General features: G+C 38.3%; 1 long non-coding RNA gene across 1 annotated transcript in view; it reads right to left on the bottom strand.

Moving 5' to 3' along the window:
- The window catches only part of LOC112583906, a 264902-nt gene that overhangs the window by 120276 nt on the left and 121042 nt on the right, over positions 1-23584 (bottom strand). Inside the window, exons 3-5 of the long non-coding RNA XR_006549966.1 lie at positions 21618-21714; positions 20955-21010; positions 7920-7988 (exon numbers count right to left, since the gene is read on the bottom strand). This is a non-coding gene — a long non-coding RNA (uncharacterized LOC112583906). The remainder of the gene's footprint in view (positions 1-7919; positions 7989-20954; positions 21011-21617; positions 21715-23584) is intronic.

Below are 23584 nucleotides of genomic sequence, written 5' to 3'. Positions count from 1 at the left end.
ATCAAGAGGCTCTTTAGTTCTTCTTCACTTTCTGCCATAAAGGTGGCATCATCTGCATATCTGTGGTTATTGATATTTCTCCTGGCAATCTTGATTCCAGCTTGTGCTTCATCCAGTCCAGCACTTCTCATAATATACTCTGCATATAAGTTAAATAAGCAGGGTGACAATATACAGCCTTGATGTACTCCTTTCCCGATTTGGAAACAGTCTGTTGTTCCGTGTCCAGTTCTAACTGTTGCTTCCTCACCTGCGTACAGATTTCTCAACAGGTAGGTCAGGTGGTCAGGTATTCCCATCTCTTTCAGAATTTTCCAGTTTGTTGTGATTTACACAGTCAAAGGCTTTTGCATATTCAATAAAGTAGAAATAGATGTTTTTCTGGAACTCTCTTGCTTTTTCAATGATCCAATGGATGTTGGCAATTTGATCTCTGGTTCCTCTAAATTCAGCTTGAACATCTGGAAGTTCACAGTTCACATATTGCTGAAGCCTGGCTTGGAGAATTTTGAGCATTACTTTACTAGCCTGTGAGATGAGTGCAATTGTGTGGTAGTTTGAGTATTCTTTGGCATTGCCTTTCTTTGGGATTGGAATGAAAACTGACCTTTTCCAGTCCTGTGGCCAGTGCTGAGTTTTCCAGATTTGCTGGCATATTGAGTGTGGCACTTTCACAGCATCATCTTTTAGGATTTGAAATAGCTCAACTGGAATCCATCACCTCCACTAGCTTTGTGCATAGTGATGCTTCCTAAGGCCCACTTGACTTCACATTCCAGGATGTCTGGCTCTAGGTCATAACATTCCTTCCAAGGAGCAAGCCTCTTTTAATTTCATGGCTGCAGTCATCATCTGCAGTGATTTTGGAGCCCCAAAAAATAAAGTCAGCCACTGTTTCCATTGTTTTCACTGTGAGTGATCATAGGGTCATGAAGATTTTTGTACAGTTCTTCTGTGTATTCTTGCCACCTCTTCTTAATATCTTCTGCTTTTGTTAGGTGCATACCATTTCTGTCCTTTATTGAGCCCATCTTTGCCTGAAATGTTCTCTTGGTATCTCTAATTTTCTTGACAAGATCTCTAGTCTTTCCTATTCTACTGTTTTTCTCTATTTCTTTGCATTGATCACTGAGGAAGGCTTTCTTATCTCTCCTTGCTATTCTTTGGAACTCTGCATTAAAATGGGTATATCTTTCCTTTTCTCCTTTGCTTTTTACATTTCTATAATCTGAAGTAAATTAAAACTCCCATTTTCAATCACTGGAGAAATGCAAATCAAAACTACAATGAGATATCATCTCACACTGGTCAGAATGGCCATTATAAAAAAAAAAAATCTACAAACAATAAACGCTAGAGAGAGCATGCCGAAAAAGGGAACCCTCATACACTGTTAGTGGGAACATAAATTGGTGCAACCACTATGAAAACAGTATGGAGGTTCCTCAAGAAATTAAGAATAGAGTTGCCACATCAACTAGCAATCCACCTCCTGGGCATATATCCAAAGAAAACTATAGTTTGAAGGATACATGCAACCCTATGTTTATAGCAGCACTATTCACAATAGCCAAGACATGGAAATAACCTAAATGCCCATTGAAAGATGAATGGATAAAGAAAATAAGTACATATATACAATGGAATGCCACTCAGCTATTAAAAGAATGAAATAATGCCATTTGCTGCAACATGGATGGATCTAGATATCATCATACTAAATGAAGTCAGAAAGAGAAAGACAAATACCATATGACATCACTTATCTTTGAAATTTAAAACATGACACAAATGAACATATTTACAAAACAAAAATAGCCTCACAGGCTTAGAGAACAGATGTGAGGTTCCCAAGGGGGAGGAATGGTAGAGGAGGGATGCAATAGGAGTTTAGGATTAGCAGATGGATATTATTCTTTATAGAAAGGATAAACAACAAGGTCCTACTGTCTTGCACAGGGAACTATATTTAATATCCTGTGATAAACCATAATGGAAAAGAATATAAAAAGAATGAATATATAACTGAATCACTTTACTGTATATCAGAAATTAACACAAGATTGTAAATAAACTATACTTCAGTAAACTAAATTTTTAAAATTAAAAAAGCTTTCAACTTTAAGAACATCAAAGAAATCTTGCATTTTAAACATATATTTCACTTTTATATAAATGATGCCAAATAAATTGCTGAGATATCAAATCTGTGTAGAATCATTCTTTTCTTAATGAAGAGGATTCATTTCTGTGATATTCTTTTTTGTCAGTAACTCTGTTAACTAAAAGCAAAACAACAAAAGAACCAGAGAGTTGCCTTCTGCAATACAGATAACAGGAAAAATAAAGGGATTATTTACCAGTACATAAAATACTGTTAAATGTGACAGTACTCATCAAATATATTTGCAGGTATCTTGAGGCTAGAGAATAGCATGGCACAGTTTAAAAAAAAAAAAATGCTAAAAAAGAAACATGTAGTCTAGAGCAAATGCTTGAGTATCCACAAATGCAGATTAAGGTTGGCTTTCCAAAAGAACATTTCTCTGGATTCTAGGATCCTACAGTATGGAATATATATATATACATATATATATATATATACACACACATACATATATATATACACCAAATTCTACAATTTGGTAGTATTTAAGACAACTTCCAGCTAGCCTACATACAGAAGCTTTTTATATTCTGGAAAGCTCATCTAAAAGTAAAGCAATAGAGGGACTATCTTCCATAGCAAATGGGTAGATGTAGCCAACACTTACCAATTTGTCTATCTAAATTCTACCCGTCAATACATATGCTTACAGCATTGGCCCCTCAGAAGACATGCACTTAAAATGCATCATTACTTGTCTGGCCTGGGTTGAGATAGTTTGGTTGTACCTGAGTTGGGTCCTTTATCCCAGTAGGACAATGAGTTTCTTCCCAGGGGACTTGGAATTAAGTGTACAATATAATAAACATGGTTTGGCTGGTTTCTTAAATGAACAAGATATAAGCTTAAGAGCAATAAGAATTATTTCTTGCGATGTATATTAGGTAATTGAAAAAAAACATAAAATTGAAAATAAGGAAAAGCAGGAGATGCATTCAAAGAAAGAAAAATAACAGAAAGTCTTATCTGGCATTCACATTTCTGATTCCAGTTTGTTTCTGAGGACCAGCTGCAACTTGTATTACAAAATGATCTTTAAAAAAGTTTCTACCTTTTATTTATTTGATAGGATTTTATTATTTTCAATTACAGAATGCCAAGAATATAGAAACTGGTAGCAAGATGAGTCAAAAGAAAGAGTGACATGGTAGAATTTCAACAATCCCAGGTTGAGTCATCCACAATTCTTGCCATGCCTTATAATACAAGAAAAACTAGACCTATGAGTATCAGAGTAAAATAATTTAAAAATATATAAAGAACAACAACCAAAAAGAAGATCTTAAAAGCAGTCAAAGATAAAAGACACTTACCTTCAAAGAAGCAACAATATGATTGACAGCTGACTTCTCAATGGAAATAATACAAGCCCCAGGATAATGGAATCGTGGCATTTTTTTAAAGTTCTGAAAGAAAATACTTGCCAACCTCAAATTTAAAACACATTGAGGAAGGGAGAGAAGAAAACTCTTCTTAATATGCCAACAAATGTGGAAGCAGTTCAGAATTCTGAAGCTATCACCCCGTTACCACACAGATTACTTATCAACGATAAAGGGAAAACAGTACCTATATAATAAGAGATCTGGCAATCACCATCTCAAGCAAATGGTCAAGCTGAGAATCACTAATATTAAGCAACCTAACCTTATGTGCCTCTCAATGTACTACAATATCACCTATAATATCATATCCCTACGAAGTATCCTTGCAAAATAAAATACTAACCTGAATAAAAATCAAGTCTCTAGACATAACTAACACATTACTAGAATTTCACAAGTTAGAGGAACAATTAAATGAAATCATGTGGGGAAAAACAATCAAACAAATTCAAAATAAAGGGCAACCTTACTACTACTAGCCTGGATTTTTCAAAAGTCCATGTCATTTTTTTTTAGTAGGAAATGTTTCTAGACTAAAGAATAATCAAAGTCAGTGTGTGTAACTTGGTTGAAACATCATTCTGTAAAAAAAAAAAAATCTATAAAAGATATACTTGGGAAAATTGGAGAAATTTTGGACTGAATATCAGAATATGTCAAATTATTTTAATGTTCTTATGTGTTATGATATCATTGTATATTTATATAGCAGAATTCTTTGTTTTTAGGATATATTTGCTGAAATATTTAGGATAACGTGTCATGATGTCTAAAATATACTTTCCAATGATGCAGGAAACAGATTGAGTTGCTAAAATCTAGGTGAATAATATATTTAAATCTATTTTGCTATTCCTTCCCTTCATTAAATGTTTAAACCTTTCCCTACTTAAAAAAGAACAGGGGGGATATAATTTTTTAGCTCCTTTCATTTTATTTTATTTTATTTTTTAACTTTATAATATTGTATTGATTTTGCCATATATCAACATGAATCTGCCACAGGTATACACGTGTTCCCCATCCTGAACCCCTCTCCCACCTCCTTCCCCATACCATCCCTCTGGGTCGTCCCAGTGCACCAGCCCCAAGCATCCACTATTGTGCATCGAATCTGGACTAGCAACTCATTTCATACATGATTTTATACATGTTTCAATGCCATTCTCCCAAATCATCCCACCCTCTCCCTCTCCCACAGAGTCCAAAAGACTGTTCTATACATCAGTGTCTCTTTTGCTGTCTCGTATACAGGGTTATTGTTACCATCTTTCTAAATTCCATATATATGTGTTAGTATACTGTATTGGTATTTTTCTTTCTGACTTACTTCACTCTGTATAATAGGCTCCAGTTTCATCCACCTCATTAGAACGGATTCAAATGTATTCTTTTTAATGGCTGAGTAATAATACTCCATTGTGTAAAAGACAGCCTTCAGAATGGGAGAAAATAATAGCAAATGAAGCAACTGACAAACAACCAATCTCAAAAATATACAAGCAACTCCTACAGGCTCAATTCCAGAGAAATAAATGACTCAATCAAAAAATGGGCCAAAGAACTAAATAGACATTTCTCCAAAGAAGACATACAGATGGCTAACAAACACATGAAAAGATGCTCAACATCACTCATTATCAGAGAAATGCAAATCAAAACCACTATGAGGTACCTGTATTTCACGTCAGTCAGAATGGCTGCAATCCAAAAGTCTACAAGCAATAAATGCTGGAGAGGGTGTGGAGAAAAGGGAACTCTCTTACACTGTTGGTGGGAATGCAAACTAGCACAGCTCCTTTTAAAGGAACTTGCTGCTGCTGCTGCTAAGTTGCTTCAGTCATGTCCGACTCTGTGCGACCCCATAGACGGCAGCCCACCAGGCTCCCCCGTCCCTGGGATTCTCCAGGCAAGAACACTGGAGTGGGTTGCCATTTCCTTCTCCAACGCATGAAAGTGAAAAGTCAAAGTGAAGTCGCTCAGTCATGTCCAACTCTTAGCGACCCCATGGACTGCAGCCCACCAGGCTCCTCCGTCCATGGGATTTTCCAGGCAAGGGTACTGGAGTGGGGTGTCATTGCCTTCTCCGTAACTTAACCATAGGTAATTATTTGATACAAATGGCAAAATCCAATACAAAATGGTTTGGGATTGCGGGAGGCATTTATTCATTCTCATTAGTAGAATAAATACAATTTCAGATATGAAACCTTTCTGGCCCATCTCTTGGCTCTGTTTCCACTGAGGTAAGCTTACATGGTGAATGGAAATCACTAGAAAGTTCTCATTTACATCCTACCTGTTTAGTAGTCCTGGCAAAAAGAATGCCTCTTTCAAGTAATTCCAGCAAAATCCCTCAGCCTAATTTATATCACACCTCTGATATAAACCATTGTATTAAAAGGTTGAATATGCCAAGGGGCAAGATTTGAGACATGTGCCTAAGCTTTACAATCATGGGTGGGGTTAACTCTACTGACTGAAAGTGATTAAGGGTGGTTATTCACAGGTTAACAGAAGGAAAATATGGTAAATCTGGTTATTATAACCAGAAAGGGTTTTTTTTTGGGGGGGGGGTTAGATATATGGGTAAAATAATGACCATCTGCAGATTCTTTCCTCTTTAATGGGAGTTTGAGGCATGCAGAGACTTGGACTGTACTGGACATCCAAGTAGGGATTAACCTCCAACAAGGTAGGCCCAGAGAGAGAAGACTGGTAACAGAAAATTGTTTTAGCACATGTATCAAATAGGAAGATTTCAACTAAAAGACACAGAAGAACTGAATAAAATATGTGCAAAGGAAATTTCTAATGCTGATATCTTTGAGGCACCCGCAAGTGCAGTCTCTTCCACATATGGCCTTAAAACCTGCCTCTCATCACCTGGTTTTCAGGGTCTTCTCTACAGAGACTCTTCTCTTAGAGCCCCACTGCCTTTCCAGGTGGCCCTTTTGGCAAACCCCCTTATATGTTCCTTCCAGAGATGGGCAGCTCCTTCTCCTAAATGACTCCATCTAGCTCAGGCAAAACATCCATGCATTAATGGCACCAGAAGATCCATTAGTGCCACATACTGCCACCATGCTATCTTTCCTTGCTTGGCTGTCAGAGTAGCTTGTTAGCCAAAGCCCTTGGCTTTTCCATTTCTCAGGCAAGGGTCAAGTCCTAGTCTCTTCTGCTTTTTCAACCTCATGGGGACCAATAACAAGATATACATGCTCCTTTCAAAATCCTCTCCCTTGGTGTAAACTGAGGGGCAAGTTCCCCCCACCATGAGTAAACAAAATGCCATAGATCCTCCAAAAGCTTTTATAAAAATACTCTCTCTCTTCACTTTAGTCTCAACCCTTTTTTCTCATACAGGAATGTTGAGTGAGAGTTTATAAAACTGAATTTTGTGATACCTCTTTTGCAAATTAGGCCATAGTGACTTAGCAGGACCCTCCCTCCTTAGGAGTGATAATTTGCCATCTATTACTTTCATTTCATGGGTCTTTAGTCAGTCCTGAGATGCCAAGAATCCCATATTAATATCCTATTACATTTGACTGGTTTAGCCTAATAACACTTTATCCTGAGAATGATATCTTACCAACCAAACAATGGTGGAGCTATGGTTTTCAGGGAGAAAGGCCGTCTGGTAGATAACCGTGTATCTCAGAGCAGAATTCACATTTTTACCTAGGACAGTACCTATTTACATTCAAACAACTGGGGGAAAATGGAAACTATACTAGGAAGTTTTATTGTCTTGGAGGGTGTTTGAATGTAAATAGGTGCTGTTAACATTTGAATTTTTGTACACAGGCCACTGGACTCTAAGCTGCTAAGCAGCTAAGCATTTCTATGTTTCTTAACTGCCATATTTCCAGGACCTGGCATGCAGCCCAAGGTCAATAAAAACTTATTGACTGGCTGACTACAGACCAGTTACTTCATTATACAAGAGTCTGCTCTCAAAGAATTCATTAATGACAATATCCTTGCATATGTGATTGCATAATATAAACATGAACAATGCATTCTATACATTTTAACTCCTGTTGTCAGAATGTTCTTGCCATGCTGTGTCATTTGTCAAGAGTTAAATTTTAAGAGTTTCTGCATAAATATAATTTAAGTCTGCAATCCAATTAACACATTAAAAGTTGACAGATTTTTTTGCTAAAAAAATAACCATTTGTCATGTATTCTGTGCCCTGATATTATCCCCACAGATATATAAGGCTAAAAAAGGCCACCTATTACTGGAGAGATGTATCTAAAAAATCTCTCAGGCTGCCTGTAATAATCTCCATTATGTATAATGACCATTTTGATAATAGTCTTTAGAAGAGGTAATGGCCCTGCTGAACGGTTATTACCTGTCTGTTCATGCTGGAAGCAAGATGCAGAAGCCAGAGGGGACAGTCAAATGGTCCTTGTGGTGTATTCTGAGGAAATAAGAAATATTTAACAGAATGCAAGAAACAGACAAGCGAGCGCCTTTTGCGGCAGAACTAGCCGCCTCTCTGCCACAAGCCTTCCTGAATTTCATAATTTAAAGCAAATGCTCCCAATAATGGATCTGCTCTCAGCCTTCAGACCAATTTCATCTGAAGCATCACTAGCTGGTCTATTAAGACAAAGGGGAAACGGCAACTGAATATTATCATATTCCTTCCTGTATTATCGTTAGAGGGTAGACTCAGGATGACAGTGACTCCAGTGGGGGTAAGGGATTGTTTCTGACCAGCCCTGAAAAGGAATACCTATCTGTGGCTTAGGTCAAACTGAGGGACCATATTTGATCCAGCCTCAGTCACAACTGTAACTAAAAAGCATACCACCCCACCCCTCTGCAAAAGGTAATTTCAGAATCTCAATAGCTTCATGCCCATGGGGCAAACATCAGGCCCCATTCTCCTGGGAACAGATTTTATAAAGCTCAGAGAAGGCTCCCCTTTACCTCTGCTTAAGCCATCTTATGTTTCCACTAAAATAGAGGAGGGAATACATTTGGCTTAAGATGCAACATAGGCTTTGGATGGGAAAGATGGTCTGAATGAGACTTTCTCTGAGAGGGTTCTGCAGAATGAGGTCATGAGTTGTTCACAGACATTATTAGTGAGGGAGGGGGAGTGTGAATTCCATGGTCCAATGAAATGGGGAAATTCTGGGTTAAAGCAATGTATATATAAATAGATTGTTTTGTTTTTGCAACAAGACTTCTTAGAGGCTTTACCATGTTTGTGTATACTGTGAATCTACAAAAGGGGGATGATATAATATAGGTAGTGTTTCCCAAAAGAATTTACCCAAGGGCATTTTATTTATTTATAAAAATATGTGAGATAGTATCTGCCATTGTTCTGAATCTGCACTTTCCAGTATAGTAGCCATTACCCACACATAACTACTTAAATTTGAATTAATTAAAATTAAATCCAATTTAAAACTCAGCTCCTCTGTCACACAAGTCAGAATGCAAACACTCAATTAGTCACAAGTGGCTAGCGGCAACTATACTAAAAAGTACAGATATAAAACATTTTCACCACTGCAAAGAATTTTTATTGGGCCACACTGCTCTAAATACTAGGTGACATTTTGGACTGAATTTGAAATGCAGCTTTTTACTGCTCGACTAATATTTGTTGGAAAACATATACTCATTCTCAAAATAAATTTTCCCTCCCCCCAAAAAGAAAATGGGAACTAGACCTGATATCCTTGCCCATCTGAAATTTACACAAATTATAGCACTTATGGAGATAAAATATAAGTACCCTGGAAAACTGAAGAAAGTTGGGAAAGTCTGAAATCAGAGAATCCTCTCAGGATAGCAAGCAAAGAAAGGCTCAAAGGTAAGAAGTGGAGAAAACTGACCTGGGGCAGAAGTGCTTCTGGAACAAAGGTTAAAAAGAATCACACAAATCTGTTCAAACCAATCGTTGATCTGTAATTGAAGCATTCTCTGTGAAATTCCAAATGGTGACTATTGCTCTCTTCTAAGGTCTATAATTTAGAAAATTTTCTTTTATTGATTTTTGCTGGGCCCAAAGAGGGAAATTGATTTGAATTACATAATGCTTAGCATAGCTCTTGGCACACTGTAAATATTCAAGATATATAAGTTGGAGAACAGAAAAACTTCAATATGACAAACATTTTTAAGAATCTCATATGCTAAATAGTATACTAAGGAGTGATACAAAGATACATGAGATTTCACCCCTGCTCTCAAAATGCTCATACTTGTTCAAGTAGAAAAACAAATGTGCCAACAATACAAGACTATATGAAAAGAGACATAAATAAAGCATGTGGAAAGTGAAATGAGGTTGAGGCCACTTCCAGACAAGATTATTAGGAAAATTTCCATGGAGAAGGTGACATTAGAAATATATCTTTAGCCATTAGAATTTTAATTAGTTGAGCTGAGGAACAAAAAATGTGTATGTTGTAAGAAAACCCAGAAACACGGGTTTATATAAAAGCCTACCAATATTTATAGTGATATTCAAGCTTCAACTTTTCCATAAAGCCTATGCTAACTATCCCAGTCTTCACAGGTATAGTAAAGTGGAAAAAAACTTTAGTCATTTGCCAAGTCTGGAATTGGAAGTAACTACGACTTTCAAGATGGAGCCTGTGGTTCATGGGCACAGAGTCACCTCAGTCGTGTCTGACTCTTTGCAACCCTATGGACTGGGGCCCACCAGGCTCCTCTGCCTGGGATTCTCCAAGTAAGAATACTGGAGTGGGTTGCCATGCCCTCACCCAAAGGATCTTCCTGATCCAGGAATTTAAGCCACATCTCATGTCTTCTGCATTAGCAGGTGGGTTCTTTACCACTAGAGCCACCTGGGAAGCCCATAGCCTGTGTTTTGAAACCCAAAACCTACATTTTTCTACTGAGAACAAGACATAAGATCTATTAAAAGAGGTTGCAATAAATCTCTGACCATAGAAATGAAATTCTAGTATATAGAAATCATCTCATTCCTCATATTGACACTTTCATGAAAATAACCTGGAGTTTGAATGACTACAAATTCTCCTATTTTCTAGAACAATGAATACATCATTATAAAAATAAAGTCTCTCTCTGCTTTATGATTGCTCATAGCCACCAATGCTCCACCTCCACTCGGCCCTAACTCACAGATGAACTCTTGCAACCACAGTCTGCTTCTTCCCCCTCAAGGCCTCCCCATGGGTATCTCCTACTTGGGATATCCTCACAAAATAAACTATTTTGTAAAGGATGTAACTGCGGCACAAAAAGGTTAAGAATTTCCAAAAACAAAGGCATCAAGTCAGTGACAGCATTAGACCTAGACTTAAGGAGACCTAGGTTTAGGGTTACCTAATGATATTCACGACCCAGATAATCACGATGGTGTGATCACTCACCTAGAGCCAGACATCCTGGAATGTGAAGTCAAGTGGGCCTTAGAAAGCATCACTATGAACAAAGCTAGTGGAGGTGATGGAATTCCAGTTGAACTATTTCAAATCCTGAAAGATGATGATGTGAAAGTGCTGCACTCAATATGCCAGCAAATTTGGAAAACTCAGCGGTGGCCACAGGACTGGAAAAGGTCAGTTTTCATTCCAATCCCAAAGAAAGGCAATGCCAAAGAATGCTCAAACCACTGCACAATTGCACTCATCTCACACACTAGTAAAGTAATGCTCAAAATTCTCCAAGCCAGGCTTCAGCAATACATGAACCATGAACTTCCTGATGTTCAAGCTGGATTTAGAAAAGGCAGAGGAACCAGAGATCAAATTGCCAACATCCGCTGGATCACGGAAAAAGCAAGAGAGTTCCAGAAAAACATCTATTTCTGCTTTATTGACTATGCCAAAGCCTTTGACTGTGTGGATCACAATAAACTGTGGAAAATTCTGAAAGATGGGAATACCAGACCACCTGATCTCCCTCTTGAGAAATCTGTATGCAGGTCAGGAAGCAACAGTTAGAACTGGACATGGAACAGACTGGTTCCAAATAGGAAAAGGAGTACGTCAAGGCTGTATATTGTCACCCTGCTTATTTAACTTATATGCAGAGTACATCATGAGAAACACTGGACTGGAGGAAGCACAAGCTGGAATCAAGATTGCTGGGAGAAATATCAATAACCTCAGATATGCAGATGACACCACCCTTATGGCAGAAAGTGAAGAAGAACTAAAGAGCCTCTTGATGAAAGTGAAAGAGGAGAGTGAAAAAGTTGGCTTAAAGCTCAACATTCAGAAAATGAAGATCATGGCATCCGGTCCCATCACTTCATGGGAAATAGATGGGGAAACAGTAGAAACAGCGTCAGTGTTGATTTTTTGGGGGCTCCAGAATCACTGCAGATGGTGACTGCAGCCATGAAATTAAAAGACGCTTACTCCTTGGAAGGAAAGTTAGACCAACCTAGATAGCATATTCAAAAGCAGAGACATTACTTTGCCAACAAAGGTCCGTCTAGTCAAGGCTATGGTTTTTCCTGTGGTCATGTATGGATGTGAGAGTTGGACTGTGAAGAAGGCTGAGCGCCGAAGACTTGATGCTTTTGAACTGTGGTGTTGGAGAAGATTCTTGAGAGTTCCTTGGACTGCAAGGAGATCCAACCAGTCCATTCTGAAGGAGATCAGCCCTGGGTGTTCTTTGGAAGGAATGATGCTGAAGCTGAAACTCCAGTACTTTGGCCACCTCATGCGAAGAGTTGACTCATTGGAAAAGACTGATGCTGGGAGGGATTGGGGGCAGGAGGAGAAGGGGACGGCAGAGGATGAGATGGCTGTATGGCATCACTAACTGGATGGACGTGAGTCTCAGTGAACTCCGGGAGTTGGTGATGGACAGGGAGGCCTGGTGTGCTGCAATTCATAGGGTCGCAAAGAGTCAGACACAACTGAGTGACTGAACTGAACTGAACTGAACTGAATGATATTCTAGTCCTAAGACTAAAATTACAAAGATAATTCAAATAATACAACATGTAAAGGAAAATTTGCATTCTCTTCCAGGGTCAGGATTTAGAAAAACATACAATTTAAATGGATTCCAGATAAACTGAAAAAATGCAAATTTGTAACACAAAAACTGTATCTTTAAACTTCTGAGGCTCACATAGATATCATTTCTGGAAGTGGAACTAATGTTGAAATGCTTGAAAGAAAAACATAAATTTTATATAAATCAAATGTTCATGAATTGTTCTGACTTTTGTTTATTTAGTTAATATGATTCAATTTTAAGAGGAGAAGAAAGTTTTATTGCTCCTTAAAAATAATTCTTCATTAGCTTATTAATTGCTCTAAAATTGCACCTCTGGCATTTTATTTCCTTGGTTCAAGATTTCAATTTCTGATAAAAACGCAAATGCCCTAAGAAGTCTAAGAGTTTTAGCTGTTGTCAGGTTTTTACACTTTTAGCTGCCATAAGGGTACAGTCCCTTTTTTGAGAACAGATTTGGAAAGTGAACTTGAAGCAGAAGGAAAGACGCTTCTTAATAAATGGCTGGGTCTTCAATAACAAGTATCATCTGCTTCACACTTTTTCCTAGAGCCAGTATGACACATGTCACCACCAGAAAAAAACACAACTTGGCAAGACCTTATAATAATGAGGGGTTATTTACAAGATATGCTCCCGCTCAGCATCAAAATCATAACTACAATTGGCAGGTGAGATATGCCTGTCTACCTGTTCTTTTCTAAGCAATGTGAGCTGTAATGTCATTTTCCTAAATCAAAGCTTTGAATAGTAGTGGCAAAAAATCTCAGTCTTGAATTCTGCAATTTCTCAAAGACTTTAAAGACAACTATATTTCTACCATTGCAGCTATCCAAGTTTCTGTAATACACTGCACAGAATTGTGTACCTGCTAGAAATTTATATACACATTTGCACACCATGCCTCTCCTAATCTCGGGAGAGGGGGGTGTGTCTTCTGCCTACTCTCACTATTAGGAGTCTCTTTATTGTGTGACTGCTTTTGGCTTTTTAAGTTGAGAAGAGTAGTGAAGACTGAGAACAATGGGGAAAAAATTTTTCTCGATGCTTAGAAGTCATAAAATTTGTCATACTCTGAGTCATATTATTGAAACCAAGTTTTCTGTTCATTGTCTTTTCTGTAATTTAAACAATTTTTTTAGCCATGCTCTCTTTATGAAGGCCACACTAATAGAAATGAACAGAAAAAAAAAAAAAAAACAGTGATGAATGGAAATCTTGGTTGGCATGAAAGACTAATGCCTTCATGAAGGAACTCACAGCTTAAATTCAAACTTAGCTGGAAACACCCTCAGCTCGACCTCCATGAGGTCATGTCCCTTTAGGGTAACTTCTTATTCATTTCCCATGGCCATTTTGGGTGAATGCTCATTTCCGGGGATTTGGGGTTGAATACATATGCTTGCAAACTCGACCAGTTTGTTTTGATTCTGTCTGTCACTTCTGAGGAAGTCAAGGTCGAAAATGTCATTGTCTATAAGGATGAGAGTATGTGACAAAACTATTCAGGTACAGATGGAAGCTCTCTTCAGCCTCAACTTTTCCATTTATGAAATGAAATTCAAAGTGCTTCTAACCTTAAAATAAGATCTCTCTGAGGAGAGAGTAAGGGAGCATTAGAGGCACATGCTGGTCATTACCAAACACTAGTAAAGTATGATGGAAAATAGGACAATACAAGAGTTAAAAGCAAGGTACAGTGCTGAAGTATTGTTTACAGAATATATTAAAATGATACTAAAATTTTAATTTCTAAGGCTATTATTTGAAAGCCATAAATTAGTTTTAAATCTGAGTAGGAACAAATAATTCATCTTCTTATAAGGCTTTTTTATAACATAAATTATGAAATCCATAGAGATAACTCAATTGCAACACACTGAATAAATTAAAATGCATTATACATGATGTAAAAGGTATTATACATAGTGAAATAGATGCAATGTAATTAACATATAAAGAAATGACTAAACATTATTGTCTAATATATCTGTGACATTAATTTTAAATGGAATCTAGATTGTTATTATAAAGTTTCACAGAATTGGTAATTTTTATCCTAACATTCATGATTAGGTAATTTGAAAAGATGTCTTAGTTTCTTTCCTGGGTAATGAAATTTTTTTAAAATGTTGTATCTGAGCCCAGTCAGTGAGAGTCTCTATAATGCTGCCTTGAGTGCAAACTTTAGCTGGAAATTTTTCTGCAGAGCCATGAGAAAACTTTTCATAATAGAAGTAAAATTAAAGCAACTGAAAGCAGTGTTTTTACCTTTCCTTGGGACCAGCCATACAGTCATGACCAGACTCTCGTCTGTTCCACATCTTATGAAGCTCCCCAACTACTTGGATTTCCAAAGCATTCATGCAAGGGAATAATGATTTGAAAATAAAAGGAGAAAGAGAACTAAGGAGTATATGATTAGTCTGACTTTAGAGAGTGCCGACAAAAGGAAAAATGAGTCAATGTTGGCTTCAAGAATTTATCTAGAAATTAATAGATGGTTTGAATCAGTATTTTAAGAAAGGAAAGGGAAGTATTCATTTCTCATGCCTTAAACTATTTGTGATTTTATTTCATAGTCTGCAAACTAAAATTCACCTTACTGAACAAATACTAAATGATATTTTAAACTATAGATATTTCTTGATTAAGACAGAAATCAAAATTTCTAACACAAGATAGTCAGAAGGAAATGAACAACATTTGGTTACAAGCCCCAGTTCACTGCAGTTTCATGATACTATCTCCCATTATGATGTAAATTTATGTAGGAATACTGAGACTATTTTGTTATAAAGAAGAGCAATTTTTTTATATGGCTTAACATTTTAGAATGTGAAATGCCTTTAAAATCATGTAGTACGACTACAAATTCAATGCTTGAATTCTCCTTAGAAGCCAGTAAGTTCTAAATACAGAGTTGGAGGTGGGGTCGAGGACGAAGGTGGCGGCGACACTCTTCTAAACGTCTCTCCAGGTGTCCATGAGGACATGAATGACTACCAAACACAAAACGGAGAAGACTCTTCTTTATTTCTTACCTATATGCCCTCCCAGAATTTTATCTTGGCTACAAAGATACCTTATTGGTAGGAAGCTGCCAAAGTAGTTGGAACTTATATATTTATTTTTAATCTGCTGGAGCATTGTAGTAGAGCTCAGGGCAATACACAGGAGGCCTGGCGTGCTGTGATTCATGGGGTCACAAAGAGTCCGACACGACTGAGCAACTGAACTGAATAAGCAATTATTGAGATTCTACCAAATATCAGGCATCATGCTGGCAAAGTGAGCTAGTAGAGACCATTATCACTTGACCAAGGGGACATCTTATGAGCAGTTATTCATACCATCATGAATTTAATACCACTAACTCTTGAATTTTCATCTTCAGCTTCGACCTCACCACTGAGTTTCAGAGTCACCCAACCACAACCTTGACATCTTTACTTTAAAGTGTAACAAGCATCTCAAAACTAATGTGGGTAAAACAGAACTCTAACTGTCCCATGCAATTATTTTCCGATCTCAGCTTTTCATATGCCCCAAAACAGTACATTCAGGTGAGCACAAAAGGTAGCCTCTTTCTTGTTTTCTTTCCCTTGCCCCCCATATCCAATCCATCAGCAAGTTCTCTTGACTTGACCTCCCAGAATATACCAACTGTTCTCCATTGTTCTCCATTGTCATTGCCACTGCCACTACACTTGTTTTCATCTGGACATCTGCAATAAACTGCATTTAGTCCCCCTACAACTTTTTTTGTCTCACTCCAATCCACTTCCCACTAGCATCAACCAGAGTGATTTCTTTATAACACAAATGATGTGAAACCCCCAGCTCATACCAAGGCCTATAAGATTATAATGATATTATGCTTGTCAGTTACCTCCCTTTCTGACCTTGTATTGTACTACCCTCCCCCTCATTGACTGTATTTATGCCATACTGATATCAAAGTTTCCTTGAACATGGAAAAAATAATTCCTGATGTCCTTTGAGCCTGTGGTTCACTTGTTCACTCTCTTTGGAGATACTGCCTTTGATCTAAAGATGACTGCCTCTTTCTCATCATTCAGGTCTCAATTCAAATATCCACTCCTCCGAGAGGCTTCTCCAATGATTGTTTTTGTTGTTCAGTCATTAAGTCATATCAACTCTATGTGACCCCATGGACTGTGGCATGCCAGGCTCCTCTGTCCTCCACTATCTCCCGGAATTTGCACGAACTTGGGTACAATGAGTTGGTGATGTCATCGAACTATCTCATCCTCTGTCACCCCCTTCTCCTCATGCCTTCAATCTTCCTCAGCATCAGGGTCTTTTCTAATGAGTTGGCCCTTTGAATTAGGTGGCCAAAATACCAGAGCTTCAGTAACAGTCCTTCCAATGAATATTCATAGTTGGTTTTCTTTAGGATTGACTGGTTTGATCTCCTTGCAGTCTAAGGGGACTCTCAAGAGTCTTCTGCAGCATCACAATTTAAAAGCATCAGTTCCTTGGCACTCAGCCTTTTTTTTTTTTTTAATTTTTAAACTTTACAATATTGTATTGGTTCTGCCATATATCGAAATGAATCCGCCACAGGCATACATGTGTTCCCCATCCTGAACCCTCCTCCTCCTCCCTCCCCAAACCATCCCTCTGGAGCCTATTATACAGAGTGAAGTAAGCCAGAAAGAAAAACACCAATACGGTATACTAACACATATATATGGAATTTAGAAAGATGGTAACAATAACCCTGTATACAAGACAGCACTCAGCCTTTTTTATGGTCCAACTCTCACATCCATACACAACAACTGGAAAAACCATAGCTTTGACTATATGGACCTTTGTCAGCAAAGTGATGTCTCTGCTTTTTAATACAGTGTCTAGGTTTGTCATAGCTTTCCTTCCAACCACCTCACCAGACAAACTTACCTTCACCCAAGTTACTGCCAATCATGCTACTCTGTTTTAGTAACTTCACAGCACTTAAAAGCATCTGAAATTACCTTTCATGTCTTTTCTTGTTTACTGTCTGCCTGTATTTTTCCCCTAGCTTCCTTGAGAACTTGTGTATCACCTGTACTTCCATGGCCAAGAACATGACTGTCATCTGCTAGGTATTTAATACATATTTGATGAATGAATGAACCAATGCATGCATGAGTGAAAATACTGCTGCTGCTGCTGCTGCTAAGTCACTTCAGTCGTGTCCGACTTTGTGCGACCCCATAGACGGCAGCCCACCAGGCTCCCTCGTCCCTAGGATTCTCCAGGCAAGAACACTGGAGTGGGTTGCCATTTCCTTCTCCAATGCATGAAAGTGAAAAGTGAAAGTGAAGTCGCTCAGTCGTGTCCGACTCCTAGCGACCCCATGGACTGCAGCCCACCAGGCCCTCCGTCCATGGGATTTTCCAGGCAAGAGTACTGGAGTGGGTTGCCATTGCCTTCTCCCAGTGAAAATACTAAGAAGTACCAAATACACCAAGAGAAAGACACATACTTTGTAACCTAAGTACAAAGTAGCCAGAATGAAGAGTTCCTTTGTATTGACCTTCAATCCAGCTCAGTGAAAAAGAACCACAGTTACAAACACAATCTATTTCAGACTCTCTGAGAGACACTCAACCTCAAAAATACAGTCTCAGTGTCAGTACATGTCAGAAACTCCTCCTTCCCTTCCCATCAGGAATCTTGCCCTCCCTCAAGTTCTTCCTCCACACTGCCACCAGTGTGATCTTTCTGAAATACAAATGTGAGCAAGTTACTCCCCTGCCTACATCACTTTGATATCCACCCACTCCTGCAGTGCTTTCAAATAGAATTTAAACTCTCTGATATAAAAGACTCCCATGATCTGATCCCAGACTTTTTCACCAGCTTCATCTTTAACTACTCCTCTTCACCTCTTCCCTCCAAACTCTTACTCTCTATACTACAAACACTCAAAAATACATACTGTTACAAAAGACCCTTCCATGGTGTGGTTCTGAGAATTTGTACACACTTTTCCTTCCACTTGGTGAAATGCCCTTTATTTCTTTTCTTCCTAATGAATTTCCATTTATCCTTCAAGACTCAGCTTAAGAATCACATCCCTCATATATATATATATATATATATATATATATATATATACACACACACACACATATATATAAACACACACACATTACAATGTACAAAGTAGATAACTAATGAGAACCTACTGTATAGAACAGGGAACTCTACTCGGTGCTCTGTGATGACTTAAATGGGAAGGAAACCCCCAAAATAGAGAATATGTGTATATATACAACTGATTCAGGCTTCCTTGGTAGCTCATCTGGTAAAATAAAAAAATCCACCTGCAATGCAGGAGACCTGGGTTCGATCCCTGGGTTGGGAAGATCCCCTGAAGGAAGGTATGGCAACCCACTCCAACGTTCTTGCCTGGAGAATCCCCATGGACAGAGGAGCCTGGAAGGCTACAGTCTATAGTGTTGCAGAGTCAGATATGACTGAGTGATTAAGCATAGCACAGCATAACTGATTCACTTTGCTGTACAGCAGAAACTGACACGGCAGTGTAAGGAAACTATACTCCAGTTTAAGAAAAAAAAAAGAATCACATCCCTGGCTAAACCCTCTTAAATGTCCTCTTTCTCTCCCAATTTTACTGGATTTGACTATTTACTTCTTTTTCACTTCTCATATATACTGTATGAGAAGAGTTTTATGGTAACTGTTTGGATATTTATAGAAAGCTATGATATACTCTTAAATTCTTCTCTCCTCCAATTACTTCAACCCTTTCTTACATAACTGAGTTTACTCCCGACCAATTTTATTAAGGTTTGTGGATAGATTCGGAGAAGGCAATGGCAACCCACTCCAGTACTCTTGCCTGGAAAATCCCATGGATGGAGGAGCCTGGTGGGCTGCAGTCCATAAGGTCGCTAAGAGTCAAACATGACTGAACGACTTCACTTTCACTTTTCACTTTCATGCATTGGAGAAGGAAATGGCAACCCACTCCAGTGTTCTTGCCTGGAGAATCCCAGGGACAGGGGAGCCTGGTGGGCTGCCGTCTATAGGATGGCACAGAGTCGGACACGACTGAAGTGACTTAGCAGCAGCAGCAGCAGTGAATAAATTTTACATTCTTGTTAATTCCCTTAAATTCATATTTAAAGTCATAAAGCCAACCACTGTACTTTTCATGCTTAAATAACTGAATATAAGCCCGTGTAGGCATACACAGTGCCTATCTTATGACTATGTATCCATCACTTATCTGACTTTGTAGATCATCAACCAGTATTAATGAGTCAATGAAAGAGAATGAGTGAATGGGAAAGTGTGATGAGTAAGATAAATGAATGGATAAAAAGTACAGTTAAATAATTATTTCCTTTCCTCTATTAATGGATAGTACTGCTGCTGCTGCTCCTAGGTTGCTTCAGTCATGTCTGACTCTGTGCAACCCCATAGACAGCAGCTCACCAGGTTCCCCCATCCCTGGGATTCTCCAGGCAAGAATACTGGAGTGGGTTGCCATTTCCTTCTCCAATGCATGAAAGCGAAAAGTGAAAGTGAAGTCGCTCAGTCGTGTCTGACTCTTCATGACCCCATGGACTGCAGCCTACCAGGCTCCTCCGTCCATGGGATTTTCCAGGCAAGAGTACTAGAGTGGGGTGCCATCACCTTCTCCTAATAGACAGTACACTGCACTCCAATTAGTACACCATTGGGTTATATCTGCTTTTAAGTATCCACATAATACAGGAGGCTTAGGATTTATAAGTTTATAGTCACCTGAAGAATTGATGCTTTTGAATTGTGGTATTGGAGAAGACTCTTGAGAGTCCCTTGGACTGCAAGGAGATCCAACCAGTCCATTCTGAAGGAGATCAGCCCTGGGATTTCTTTGGAGGGAATGATGCTAAAGCTGAAACTCCAGTACTTTGGCCACCTCATGCGAAGAGTTGACTCATTGGAAAAGACTGATGCTGGGAGGGATTGGGGGCAGGAGGAGAAGGGGATGACAGAGGATGAGATGGCTGGATGGCATCACTGACTCTATGGACGTGAGTCTGGGTGAACTTCAGGAGTTGGTGATGGACAGGGAGGCCTGGCATGCTGCGATTCATGGGGTTGCAAAGAGTCGGACACAACTGAGCGACTGAACTGAACCGAACTGATCATCCATATTTGGGCAGTTAAAGTACTGACCCAAACTTCATGGCATAACATTTTTGCCTGTTAAGTTTGGTCTTGTTAGATTCATACCATCTTTCCAGATCTAGATATTTTTTTTAACTCTTTCATTGTTAAGTAATATTTTGCGACAGCCAGATAATTGATGTGCATGTATTTATGTTGGCCTTGATATATACATGGGCAAAGGAAAGGCTGCACCTACCTTAGACACCAGTGCCCTCTCACATTTGTTTAGCCCCTTTAGGTGTAAAGTTCATTCTATTGGAAAGAAATGGAAAAAAAAAATTAGCCTTGGGCTGCTGTGCACCTTTTTATTTCATTCATTAATATAACAATATCTACTACAAGCTGTGACTCTATTGCAGACTTGATATTTTCTTAGTGCTTTTTTTTTCCATGAAAATATAACCTTTTGTTAAACCAAAAATATAAATATCATTTGCTCAAGAATCTCTAACATTTGTAAAAGTTAACTCTATCCTCTAAAATACTAAAGACTTTTTTAAGAAATTCAACCACTGAGGACTAAACTGTTCTCACAGCATTTGACAATTCTAACTATATATATATTTTTTTAATGCCTTTGTGATTTGAGTAAAACTTCTTTCCTCCAGAACAGTGTAGGCCCTTTTTCTGTCTTACCAGCCACTGTTAATTTTCCCTTAGGCCATGTTGACTGGCCTTCTTGCTTTGCTAGTTAGTGCAAAGGAGGATGCTAGACTCAGCATGTGTCAGTTCTAGGAAACTCAAGTGAACATCTCTTCCCAATTCTGATGTAATGGTGGTAGCTTGAAAATGGCTCCCTCAGGAATATTTACCCCATGAATCTGGCAGAGGTTACAGTGATAGAAATCTATCAACATACCTCCGTGCTTTGCTGTTTCTGACCACTGAGTCCCCTAAGAAACTATTCGTTGCCATTGTTTTTTCCCCCTTCATCTTCTATTTTTTTTCCTCTTTATCTGTCAAGGTGAAAATAGGAGTGGAAAATGCCTTAGCTTTTGGTACAAAGAACAAAAGCAGTCATTTATTTTCAGCTTTATTAAAGTGTAACTGACAAAATTGTAAGATGTTTCAAGTGTATGTCATGGTGATTCGATATATGTATACATTGTGAAAGGATTACCATCATCCTTTTTACCATCATTAATTACTATTTAATTAATATATCCATCACCACACATATTTATCTTTTGGGGGGCTGAGAAAATTTAAATTTTACTGTCTGTAGATTTCAATATAGTGTTATCAACAACAGTCATCATGTTTTACATAAGATCTCAGACCTTATTCATCTTACAGCTAAATGTCTACACCCTTTTACCAATCTTTGCCTAATCCTCACACACCCATCCCCTGGCAACTACTTTTTCACTCTCTATTTCTATGAGTTTGACTTTTTAAAAGATATCTTCCATAGATACATAATACCATGCAGCATTTATCTTTCTCTATCTGGATTACTTCACTTAGCATATGTCCTCAAGGGCCATCCATGTTGCTGCAAATAGCAAGATTTATTTTTTTGTCAAGACTATTTTTTCATTATACACACACACACACACACACACACACACACACACTTTTATCCATTTATCCATTGTTAGACACTTAGGTTGTTTCTGTATCTTGGCTACCGTGAATAATCAAAAGTAGTCACCTTTTTAAAATATACCTTCGACAGTCATGGCAGACACATGATATAACAGCAGATTAAATAAGATAGTGATTCTTGCTGTTACATAAATGTTCTACTGGTATGAGAGTGCTGATCCACAAAGTCAAGAGCAGCCCAGGATCCTTCTATCTTACCGTTCTACCATCCCTGAAGTAGTGACACAAGATGGTCCAAGACAACTCATGCTGCAGCCAGTAGGAAAGGGAAGAGGTGAAGGGGGGAGCTTCCTCCCTCGAATAATGAAATCAGGAAGTATAACTTCTTTCTGGTTACATATTATTAGCAGGACCTGATCCCTGTGTAAGAAGTCGGGATCAGGAGACTATGAGCAGTGTCTACCATATGCCCATGTCTTTTTAAATTCTGTTTAACTATTTGAAAAACTAGCAAGTGCATATGATAAAAACTCCAAAAAGTACAAGAATCTACAGTGGAAAATAAGTTCCCCTGTCACCAATGTCCTCCAATGTCCTCAGCCCCCTGACCCAGAGATAACCAGCTTTTCCTATCTTGACAGAAATAATCTATGCATGAAGTAAAATTTTCAATATTTTCTTTGTTATGGACCTTCCTATTTTTCTGTCAGTCTCAACTAATTCTAGTCATTTCTCTCTTGAAATTATTCTCACAGATTCCTGTTATTCTTCTTGGCCAGCATTGGCTGAATGGCCTTCCTTCCATCACCTATGTCATCCTTATCCTCCATTTTACAGTTTTACAGAGTTAGGTATAGTTTATGAAGAATTTTAAACAGTCCATTTAATCAATAGGAATCAATCTATTTGAGCCCATGTACTATCAGACTCTTAAAAAAAAGGAAAAGGGGCAACTTTACTGATGCAGTGGGCAATGAAGGATGTATCCCTGATCCTTTGCCTCCTATTTCTCCATCTCAGGTTCCAAATCAAAAAAATTCTTACATAGTGAGCATTTTCTCCCTTCAGAGAGTTGCTAGTCCCAGTTTGGAGCAAGTGAGAGAAATCACTTTGAATGTCAATACATTATTCAAACATGATGAATCTAGAATTTGAATGCAGCCCTGCTCTTGGCTGGGTTGTATGCTTATTTCAGTGTTCACCAATCCTGCTCCTGTGCATCAGAGCAGGGCCAGATCCTACCAGAAAATTGTCCCCAAGACTGCTGCATAAGATATA

The sequence above is a fragment of the Bubalus bubalis genome, chromosome 3, assembly GCF_019923935.1.
Source record: "Bubalus bubalis isolate 160015118507 breed Murrah chromosome 3, NDDB_SH_1, whole genome shotgun sequence".
Taxonomy (NCBI): domain Eukaryota; kingdom Metazoa; phylum Chordata; class Mammalia; order Artiodactyla; family Bovidae; genus Bubalus; species Bubalus bubalis.
Note: the sequence above shows the minus strand (reverse complement) of the source record. Positions and strands in the feature narration are given on the sequence as shown.